Source organism: Rhincodon typus, chromosome 31 (assembly GCF_021869965.1).
Source record: "Rhincodon typus isolate 14 chromosome 31, sRhiTyp1.1, whole genome shotgun sequence".
NCBI lineage: Eukaryota > Metazoa > Chordata > Chondrichthyes > Orectolobiformes > Rhincodontidae > Rhincodon > Rhincodon typus.
This window is the reverse complement of record NC_063362.1, coordinates 7,140,500-7,153,013: the sequence shown is the minus strand read 5'-3', so window position 1 is coordinate 7,153,013 and position 12,514 is coordinate 7,140,500.

The following is a 12,514-nucleotide window of genomic DNA, read 5'->3' as shown; positions in this document are numbered from 1 at the left end:
AATGGTATCAATGTGGATTTCACAAGTTTCAAAATCTCCCCTCCCCCTACCGCATCCCAAAACCAGTCCAGCTCGTCCCTGCCTCCCTAACCTGTTCTTCCTCCCACCTATCCCCTCCTCCCACCTCAAGCCGCACCTCCATCTCCTACCGACCAACCTCATCCCGCCCCCTTGACCTGTCCGTCCTCCCTGGACTGACCTATCCCCTTCCTAACTCCCTACCTACACTCACCTTTACTGGCCCCATCCCCGCCTCTTCGACCTGTTTGTTTCCTCTCCACCTATCCTCTCCTCTATCCATCTTCTATCCGCCTCCCACTCTCTCCCTATTTATTTCAGAACCCCCTTCCCCTCCCCCTTTTCTGATGAAGGGTCTAGGCCCGAAACGTCAGCCTCTCTGCTCCTATGATGCTGCTTGGCCTGCTGTGTTCATCCAGCCCTGCACCTTGTTGTCTCGGATTCTCCAGCATCTGCAGTTCCTACTATCTCTGATTCGATTCTAGCCTTGGCTGACTGTGTGGAATTTGCATATTCTCCCATGTCTATGTGGGTTCGGTGCTCTGGTTTCTTCTTACAGTTCAAAGATTTGCAAGTTAGGTGCATTGGCCATGCTAAATTGCCCTCTAGTGCCCAAGAATGCACAGGCGAGGTGGATTAGCCATGGGAAAGGCAGGGTTACAGGGACAGGGTCAGGAGCTGGGTCTGGGTGGGAAGCTCTTTGAAGAGTCAGTGCAGGTTCGATGGGCTGAATGGCTTCTTTCTGCACTATAGGGATTAAATGATTCTGCATCGCAGCATTCTCTTTGCCTTTGCAATCAGTTTTAAAAGTTTTAGACAAAACCTCAAATTGTCAAACATGGTGTGTCTAGGGTAGCCTTTATTTCCAAAATTACACTAAGCCCTTAAATTATGAATTTTAGTAGTGTCCCACAGTAGTTACACAAAATACTAACCCACCTAGAGTTAGATTAATTTTGTATTAATTGGTGGAACTCAGGTGATGTCACCATTCCAAAAAAATGATGCATGTTGGTACCAACAACATTAGAGACCAAAGAGGCAACTTTTGCGTGGAGCCAGTAGACGTGGCTGAGGTTCTGAATGAATGCAGATGACAGACATTCACAAAAGAGAAAGATGTTGTAGCTGGGATACCAGCTGGAATAGTGAGGTTCTGAAACATGTTAAGATTAGTAAGGACGAGGTATTAGATGTTTCAATGGGCAAACAAGTGTGCAAATCCCCAGGGTCTGATAAGATGTTTCCCAGGCTGCTAGGGGAGGCAAAAGAGGAGATTGCTGGGGTCCTGATGAAGATATTTAACCCTTCACTAACCACAGCTGAAGTGCGAATTGGCTGGAGGATTTAATATGGTTCCTTTGTTCAAGAAGGGCAGCAGGGACAGGATAGGTAATTACAGACTGATGTAGTTGATAGGGAAATTATTAGAAGAATTCTGAAGGACGGGATTAATCAATACTCAGAAGGCAGGGATTGATCAGGGATAGTCATCATGGATTTGTTAGAGGGAGATTCTGCCCGACTAATTTAGTTATGTTTTTTTAAAAGGTCACTAAATATATTGATGAGGTTAGTGCAGTTGATGTGGTTTACATGGACTGCAGTAAGGCCTTTGATAAAGTCTCACATGGAAAGCTGGTCCAAAAGGTAAGAGCTCTTAGGATCCAAGACAAGTTAGCAAACTGGATCCAAAACTGGCTTACAAATTGCAGGCAAAGAGTGATGGTGGAGAGTTGTTTTTGTAATTGGAAGCCTGTGAACAGCAATGTGCCACAGGGTTCAGCGCTGGGACGCTTGCTGGTTGTTATTTACATTAACAACTTGGATGCGGATGTAGAAGGTATAATTAGAAAGCTTGCAGATGACATAAAAATCTTGTTGATACCGAGGAGGGTGCTCTCAGGGTACAGTCTGATACTGATCAGCTGGCAGATGGAGTTTAATTCAGATAAGTGCGAGTTGATGCATTTTGGGAGGTCTGATAAGGGAAGGATGATCTGTTGGTCCCTAGGGAGCACTGAGAAACAAAAGGACATTGGTGTCCAAGTCCACGATCCCTAAGATGTCAGCACAGGTAGACAGGGTGGTAAAGGCAGCATACAGGAAGCTTGCCTTCATCAGCTAGGGCATCGAATATTGGAGCAAGGAAATCTTGTTACAACTTTACAAAACATTGGTTAAGCCACAGTGGAATACCGTGTGTAGTTCTGGTCACCACAGAGTCGGAAGGACGTGACTGCACTTGAGAAGGTGCAGAGGAGATTCACCAGGATGCTGCCTGGGATGAAAAGTCTCAGTTATGAGGAGAAGCTGGATAGGCTGGGATTGTTTTCCTTGGAGCAGAGGAGGATCTAACTGAGTATAGACAAAGTAGATCATGAGAATCTCTTCCCCCACAGCAGACAAGTCTAAGATCAGAGGGCACAAGTTTAAGGTGAGGTGTAAGTGGTTTAGAGAAGATCTGAGAAAGAATTTATTCACTCAGAGTGCGATAGAAACATGGAACATGCTACTTTGAGGGAATGGTGGAGGCAGGTACTCTTGCAACAAGTAAAAAGCATCTGGATGAGTTCTTAAAATGAAGGGCATAGCAGGATTTGGGCCAACTGCAGGTAAATGGGATTAATGCAGTTTGGGGTTTGTTGGTCTACATGGTCATGGCAAGGCTGAAGGGTCTATTTCTATGCTGTATGACTCTATTTTTCTTAATCAACCGGTGTTACTCTGCTAACTCTCTTGTCCCTAACCAGACTATTCATTCTATGGAAGACTGATGAATCACATAGAACCCTTGCACACACACCTTGAACTGCCTTCAACATTCTAGATTGCATGTGATCTAAACTCAGTGACCTGATCATCTCCTATTCAAAACCAATTTATTTTCCATAATCTCTCTTTGAGGCTTCTGTTCCATTGAAATTTATCCTACATTTTCTTTACTTCTAGCAGCTCTTCGTGGAGTTCTGCTAAGATTGGAGTGCATGCTTACCAGTTTTGTGTACCATCAACAAAAAGATTTTGAATCACAAGATGCCTTTCAAAACAGAGCAACAACTTGCACATATAAAGCACCTTTACTGTAATAAAATGTCCTAAGGTACTTTACAGGAGTAAACTAAGTATGACACTGAACTATATAAGGGGATATATAGCTCGTCAACCAGAAGGTTGGTCAAAGAAGTACGCTTTAAGGAGGAGGATAGAGATAGAAAGACATAAGGAGAAAATTTCTGTGTTTAACATCTCAGCAGTATGTAGGAAAATTAAAATTAGGGATAGGCAAAAGAACTAAGGGAGCAGAGAGATGTTAGAGACATGTAGGAGGTTACAGACACAGAAAGCTCACAAAGGAGTTTACAATCAATGAACTATCTTGTAGTGCAATGGCTGGAGTACAATGTGCCAACTGCAAATAGGACACAATTAATGTGGGAGAACCTTGTTTTATCACATCAACAACCCACTTATGTGTTAATTACCTACTCAAGACTTACTCTCCACATGTACAGAATATATGTACTGTGAAATAGTTTAATTCTTTTTCCTCATCAAAGTTGATGATCTTATTAAATCATGGAACAGACACAAAGGGCTGAATGGCTTACTTCTATTCCTCATTCACATGTTGCATCCAGTTGAGTACCAAATCAGCTGGCTGAGCGGTAACTTCAAATTATGAAAAACCAACATGCATTTTTACAGTGTCTCCCATTGTCACAAAGCACCTTATTGCCAATTATGTGCTTTTGAATTGTAGTCACTACCATACAGGCAATTTCAGTTTTATAGTGGGATGCCCATGTCATATCAGATGTGACTGCAACTGGAACAATTACAGTAACAGAGAGCGATTCTTAATGTTTGCCAAACTAAAAGATGCCTCAACTAAAATGCATAAACTAACACAATGCAATCAGAGAGATCCCGTGCACAGCATAAACATCAGCACAGACCAGTTGGGCGGAATGATCATTTTTCAATACTATAAATTCCACCATATAAATGATGAACTTCAGGAAAAATATAATGCCACAGGTTTCTGGATTGCCTTAGGTTGACCTTCAATATCATTCTTTAGTTACTGAGTTCATTCCCACAATGATTGGATAATCCATTTTTTGTACCAAAATGATAAAACCTTGGAAAACAGATTTTGCAACGTCCATTCTTCATTACCAAATTAGAAAAGATGGTGTACAAACCATGAATGTGTGACAGATGTGCAATCTAAACAGTTAGCAGAAAACCTATTTATGCAGTTCACAATAACACATTCTTCTTTCACCTCATTTGTCATTCAGTCTAGTTGAAAGAAAATTTATTTCTGATTATTTGATAGTTTTAACAGGAATTTCATTTTTCATAAGATTAATATTTCATATGTGTAAAACAAATAGTGCACTAATGCGATGTAACGGCATATGGTACTCAAAAATTTACTTAGATCCTTTTCAAGGCTTTGCAAATTGTATGGTCTTTTGATATACTGAACACTCGATCATTCTAGTGACTTCTGTGTTGTGTACCGGACTCGTGAAAGGTGGTATTGACTATTCCAAGTTTTCAACCTGGTTATTTTGGTGGGGCAGTACAATTAATGGGGACAACCCTAGACTAGGGAGAGCGGAATAGTCAACTAAGGTTGTCAACCTGATTACAAAATATCACATGTAATTCACTCAAGCCTGTTAAGAGTTATAATTCTCTCCATTCGAAATAATTATTTCGAATCATTGCTAACAAGGCAGCCTCTCTCCTTGCTGTTTCAACTTTCCAAAAGTAGTATACAGTTTAAAGCAGGAAATATTAAAAAAGCCTCTTGAATAGATTTTTAAAATTGAATCATGCAAGCTTTCAAAAAGAAATAATCCCTTCTTGCGTATTCAACTTTTACAGCTGAAAGCCCCACTTATAGAAATTAAAGTGGAACTACTTCACTTATGTCCACTCTGTGTACTCAAGGTCTCATCATTTATATTGAGCCACACTGAAACTCCTTTGTATTTCACGCTGAAAAAAAAATCATTGATAGCAAAGTGTTGACAGCATATTACTTTGCTGCCTCTAAACATGCCATCCATCTCAAAGAGTTGAACTACCACAGAAATTGTAGACTCAGGCTCCATTATGATTACACTATCAGTGACACTTGAGTGCAGCTTTCCATTTCAAACTTGAATCTATCTAATGGTTACCTAATGCTAAGCATATAGCCTTTGAACTTTATGACAAGGCCAAAACCATTAAACAGTAAGATCAAAATCCGAAATAGATTAGAACCGAAGAATTTATTTGAACAGAAGTAAATCGTGCAAACTCATAAAAGAGGCTACGTTACCACTTTGACTGCAAACTTTGTCTGGTCTACCTCAGATTACCCTTGGAAGGGAAAGGGTTTCAAAACTTTGAACAACAGGTGAAGCTAGTTGTTTTAGATTACTACATCCATGTGTGGTTTTCTTCACCAAAAGAATGCTGCTGTCAAGCTAAAAAGATGCTTTGCCTACCATACAGTGACCAATGCGATATGCATCTTTCAGTGCTGGTGTAATGCCAGGTATAAAGAGCTGTACATCCCAATGACTGGCAGACCATGTCAAACAATACATCCTGTTAACCATTCACAGTGGGCAGTTTGGTGATTCTGCTCAAGCAGATTGTGTTTGTAAGCTTCAAAACACCATGATTTAACTCTACATGTGAATGGATGACATTTATGAAATAATCCAGACTGTTCTAAGAATTACACCAGAAACTAGTTTAAGATTAACTGCCAAGCCTGCAAGTGTGACGCCTTGTTTTACACAGGCAACAAAATTGTATATACATTGCATCTTTTTCACAGGGGAGAAAAGGGGTCTTTAAGATTCCTAAGAGATAGTAAGAACTGCCGATGCTGGAGTCAGATATAACACAATGTGGAGCTGGAGGAACACAGCAGGCCAGGCAACATCAGAGGGTAGGAAAGCTGACAATGGTCGGGACCATTTTTCAGAAATGCAGGAGGGGGAAGGGGGCTCTGAAATAAAGACAGAGAGGAGGGGTGGGCTGGGGAAGGTAGGTGGGATGGTGATAGGTGAGTGCAGGTAGGCAGTGGTGGGGATTAGTCAGTGAGGTGGGATTCCTAATCTCTGTTAGATTCCCATGGAAACACCCTTATCAATAGTATCTACCTGCCTGCCCTGAGAGCAAATATTGACAGTTAGCTGTTCCTATTGCATCTCCTTGTCAATGATAGACCGACCAGTCAGCACTCTCTTCTCAAGTGTATAAACTGGTGTCCTGTTTCCTGCATCTTGATGCTAATGAGTGCAAGACAAAAAACTTTGAATTCTTGTCTCCTTTTAGTAATTCTTAAACTTTGAACAGATTTTCTTTAAACAACAAAAAGGCATTTGCTTTGCTCAAGATCAACTTGGGCGCATTGGGCTGAGTCACAGTGACTAGGAAAGTTGCAGTAATACAAAAGGAAAATATTACGGATGTTGAAATCTGAAATAAAAACTGAAAATGCTGGAAATACCCAGGTAGCTAAACAGCATCCGTGGAGAGAAAACAGAGTTCACATTTCATTGAAACAAATTAAGCTGCCAAGAGTTGCAAGAGTGGGAATTGGGCACAGAAAGAATATGCCAAACAACTGGAGGCATGGTAGGCTCCATTCACAAAGTAGTCAGTCAATCTGCATTTGTTCTTCGTAACAAGATGGACAGGGAGAACGTATTTCTGCCCAGCTCAACTCCAATATTTTTTCTCTCGGTTCAACCCCTTCCTGCGTAATCTGTAACCGTTTCAAGTTTAGTCACCACTACAGAATTTTGCATTTGTTGGCCCGAACCATCTCCTTTTCTTGATGGACATCTGACCTCTCCCTGACTATATGCCCACCTTGAACACTGCAGCTTCTCAAATTCATCTTTGAATGGAGACTTGCAGGCATTAGGTCTTTCCTCTCTTGGAAAAACTGATTCTCACACTGAACAAATAATCCTTTGGCTGCACTTGCTTCCTTCAAATAAAAGGTTTTTCTATGGGAATCTTGTACACCCAAGCTATCTTTCTGTAGGAAATGTGAATCATGCTTTATTCTTCCTGCAACTCCTAATCCGATACATCAGCGTCTAAATTGATGCTGCTGCCCATTCTGACTGGAAAATGTCTTCGGTTTACTTCCTACTTCAAGCTTTCCAGGATCAATCTCTCGCTCTTGTCTCCCTCCTCAACTTCTCTGCATCCATTTGTGTCAGAGGACTGATAAATCTCCATTATAAGACCACTGATTCCATTGCTACCTTGATTACACTTGCTCCCACACTGCTTTCTGTAAGGATTCAATTACACTCCCTCACTGCCTCAGTCTTCAATACAGCTGTTCGGACTAGGCCACCTTTCACATACATCGAATATTTTGAGAAGGCATTTTCCTTCCTTAACCAAGATTCCCCCAATTATAGTTGACAAGTATCTTGTCCATGGCTGTTCCATTTTCCATCACTTCTGCTGTCACTCATTCCCCTTCCTCCCAGAACCACAATGGAGCTCGCCATTTTCTCACTTTCCAGCCTACCAGTTCCCTATATTCAACAATCATCCCCCATCAACTCTTTTGTTCACTCTCTCATGGGATTTGAATGCCACTATTGCTTATTCCTAATTGTCCTTGAAATTGGAGGCTTGCAGAACCACTTTAGAAGGCAATTAAGAGCTCTGCATTGCTTGGTTTGGCGTCATCTATAGGCCAGGTCAGGAAAGAGTGACAGATTTTCCTTCCCTAAAAATGTTAATGAGTCAGAGGAATTATGATCACAATGGTTTCATGCATACCATCAGACTAGATTTAATTCCAAATTTTATTAATTGATTCAATTTTCACCAACTCCCACAGCAGGATTTGAACCAATGTCCCCAAAGCATTATCCTGGGCCTCTGAATTAACAGTCCAGCGACATTATCACTGCACCACTGGTTACAGACCTCACTTTTGGGATTGCTAAAAAACAGCGCATGGCAGTTATGAAAAATCTGCTACTGGATTCATTGGATTTCTGGACAGGTTCATAACAAGAGGCCCCTGTCTAGGGATTTCCAGCCCAGAAGACATCTAACAGCAAGTGGGTAAGTTTTAATCCGATTAAGGGTGGAACTAGGGTTTCTGGCCCTGATTGGAATACCTGCACCATTATGTGGGTGCGAAGTGTCATTGGAATTTCTTGATGAAGCCTGATTTCTTGAATTAAACCAATGTGGTAGTCATTAAACACAGTCTACACATATTTTGTTTTGTTTGTTTCTATTTGAATTGCATATTGTCCTTAGATTCAGTACCTCATATTTTGATTCTACCACCATCACCAAATATCTTCCACCTCCTCTTCCAGAATTCTGAAGGAATGATCAACTCTCTGACAGCATGGGCCAGTCAGCCACTGGCACCAACCTTTATCATCCTGCAACACCTTATAAGATTATAGGTAATATTTGTCTTTTTTATATACTTTCTTCCAATAGTTCTCAATACTCCTTGCAAGGAAAAGACCAAATTATTTCTTTATTTTTTAAAATGTATTTCTTTCAAATTAGTGTATTTGTTTACTGTTCACAAAGTGGTCTCATCGATACTGGGAAGTCCAAATGTAAATTAGGCAACTGTGCAGATCTTTGATGGTTCACTAGGCTGATTCCAGGCATGAAGGGACTCTCTTATGACGAGAGGTTGAGTTGATTGGGCCTGTACTCACTGGAATATAGAAGAATGATCTTATTGAAACATACAAAAGATTCTTAGGGGGCTTGACAGGATTGATTCTAAAAGACTGTATCCCCTTGTGGGAGAGTCTAGAACTAGGGGCCACAATCTCAGAATAAGGAGTCAAGCATTTAAGGCAGAAATAAGGAGAAATGTATTGTTTCAGAGGGTTGTGAATCTGTGGAATTCTTTATCCCAAAGGGCTGTTAAGACTGGGTCATTAATTATGCTCATTGCTGAGATAGACAGATGTTTAATCATCAAGAGAATCAAGGGTTATGGGGAAAAGGCAGCAAAGTAAAGTTGAGGATTATCAGATCAGCTATGTTGTCACTGAATAGCAGAGCAGATTCAATGGGCTGAATGGTCTACTTTTGTTCATACATCTTATTGTCTTATGGGGAGTAGTACAGAAAAGAAAGTTTGTATGCTTTCTGAAATGTCTCCAGAATCTGTAATTATTTCTAAAAGTCTTATTCTTAAGTCTTTGATGAAGACTTAAGAGCTTGCATCAGTTGTGACTTTATTCAAGAAGAAGAAATACTAGCCCATGTGAGCTGGTGACCCTTGACTTGGAAGCGACACCAACATAAAGGTGGGTAACATATGAAAGTAGTGTAGCTGGCAGATTAAAGAAACTCCTGCTAAAAACAAAGGAGAGCCTGAAGCACAAAGGACATCTTCAAGCAGAGAAGCTAGATGATGAAAGCGATCAAAGTACAGAAGCAAATACAAAGAGAGCAAAGAGAGATGTAAAAAGGAATATAGAATTCTTGGGAAGAGAAGAAGCAAATCACTATTGGGAAGAGGTCAGTTTTTCTGTTTGCAGGAAGCAACACACAAATAAACTAAGAGACAGTGAATCCTAAAAAGCTGTGGGAATTGTTCAGGTATGCAAAAGAGCTGGCCAAACTTGAACTGGGGTGTTAATGTTCATCAGTTAAAAGGAACTCTATAAAGCAACAGCGTCAGGACTGCTGTGACCTGAGGGAACGGCACCTTGTTGATGACCATCATATCTGTAAAATTCAGAGGTGAAAGCTGATAAGACTTTTTGAGTATGAAGAACTGTATAATGTAGAGAAATGTAATGTCACATGACTGCAGAAAGTGTTGCGAATGCTTGTGATTTGCGAGAGACACATCTTTGCTGTCTTGACTGTCTGAAGTGAAATGCACCTTTTACTCTAATTTGCAAGTTTCGATTAGAGTCAAAGTAAAAATCACAAAAATATAAACAATATTAGTTTTTTAAAAATTTGTAGATGTTTGGTAAATTCCATTATTTTAGTTTAAAGCTCCCCCATGGCGAGGACATTCAGCCAATCGAGTCTGCCCTCCAGTCAATATTTTCATGGCCAATCTCACCTCATCCTTAACTCCTGTCTGCTCCCCATAAACCTTCAACCAGTTACTGGTTAAATATCTATCTCCTCCTCAAATTTAGTTGGTTTCCTGGCATTCAACACACTTTAGGATAATGAATTCCACAGATCCATAATCCTTTGAGAGAAGTAATTTCTCCTCATCTCTGCTTTAAATCTGCCATCCTTCATCCTAAAAAAAACTCTTATTCTAGATTGCCCCACAAGAAGAAACATTCTCTCTACATCTGCTTTTGCCAATCCTCTTTGGCACGTTATATGCCTCAATTACATATACTCTCATTCATCTAAACTCCAGAGAGTATAGGCCTAAACGGCTCAACATGTCTTCACAATTCATTTCTGGAATTAATCCAATGAACCTCCTACGAACTGCGTTCAAAGTAACCACATTCGTCCTCATATAAGGGGACAAAAATTGTACACAGTACTCCAGGTGTGATCTCCATAATACCTTGTACAGTTGCAGCAACAATTGCCCTACTTTCATACCTTTCCTTCAGCAATAATGCCAAAATTCCATTCACCTTCCTTATTATCTGCATACTATTTTTCTGTGATACATGCAGCAGAACACCCATATCCCTCTGCACCGAAGCACTCTGAAATTTCTCTCCATTTAGATAAACTGCCTTTCTATTCCTGCAACCAAATTGGATAACTTCACACTTATCCACGTTAAACTTTATCTTCCAAATTTTGGTTCGTTCACCTAACCTATCCTTATCCATTTCTAATCTGTTTATTGTGACTTACCTTCCCACCTAATTTAGAGTCATCTACAAATTTGGTTTTTGCACTTTCTATTCCTGCATCCAAGTCATTGATATAGATTGAGGCCTTAGGACTGAACTCTGTGGCATCCCACTAGTTATATCTTGCAAACCAGAAAATGATAATCCTCAACACCACTTTCCTCTCTTTTCCCCAAAACCCTTGATCCCCTTACTGATTAAAAATCTATTCTCTGCCTATTCATGCCTCTCTGTACTCAGCTCCTACACTATTCCAATGCTGCCTATGTATTCATGAGGAACAACACTTATCTTACAGTTAGACACTTTACAGTATTCTGATTCACTATCAAGTTCCATACTTCAGCTCATGGCCTCTACTTGCATTTTTCGATGTGGTAGCTGTCAGTGGGGAGTCTGCTGTTCTCATTTACTACTCCGGATACATCCTTTTGTTTTGTTACATGCCACAATGTGACCTCCTCCACACTTTAAACATCATCGAATTTGCCACACAGTCTCTTCTGCCTTATACCTTATCACAGACTTCAATTTTTTCTCTGAATCCGCATCATTCGTTTGCAACATCTCTAGCCTTTATCAGTTCTGATGAAAAATCAACTTGAAACATTAACTGTGTTTCTTGTGCCACAGATGCTGCCTGACCTGCTGAGTATTTCCAGCACTTTGATTTCATTTGGGAAAGTTGCAGGTTCAATTCATAATTAAAGTGGATTTTACTGATTACAGCCTTAGGGTTGCTATAATTTGCCCCAGTTACAGGAGAAGGATGGAGATAGGAGGTGGAGAAGAATGCTGCAGAGTGTAGATGTATATTGTTAGGCTGAAATGAGATACATTGTCACACCACCTGTCTGAATGGGCTGCTCCAGTGTGCCTCCTCCTCAATGTTTCAATCTATGAATTCATGAAATCAATGAATGCTTCTAACATTTGCAAGTTTTCCACTTAACAGATGAGTACTAAGTGCAATTTTGGTCTCATGACCGAAGGAGGGATTTAACTGTCATAGAGGGAATGAACCAAAGATTCATCAGACTGATTCCTGGAATTGCAGGACTGTTGTAGGTGAAGAGTTTGGGTGACCTATGCCTGACCTCACTGCAGTTTTGAGGAATGAGAGGCAATCTTAAAAGTGTGACAGAGTGACATCAAGAGAAAGGCAGCAAGAATGGGGGAGACAGACACAGACACAGGGACAAGGACAGGGACAGACACACACACACACAGAGGGAGAGACAGAGACCTGCACGCGCGCACATACACACACACCTACACATAGGGAGAGACAGAGACACAGAGCGCGAGACACAGACACACACACGCGCGCGCACAGGAGGAAAGACACACACACACACTCTCACACACAGAGGGAGAGAAAGACACACACACACACAGAGGGAGAGAAAGAGACACACACACACACACACACACACACACACACGAGGGAGAGAAAGAGACACACACACACACACACAGAGGGAGACAAAGAGACACACACACACACACACACTCACACAGAGGGAGAGAAATACACACACACACACACACAAACACAAACACACAGAGGGAGAGAAAGACACACACACACACACAAACACACA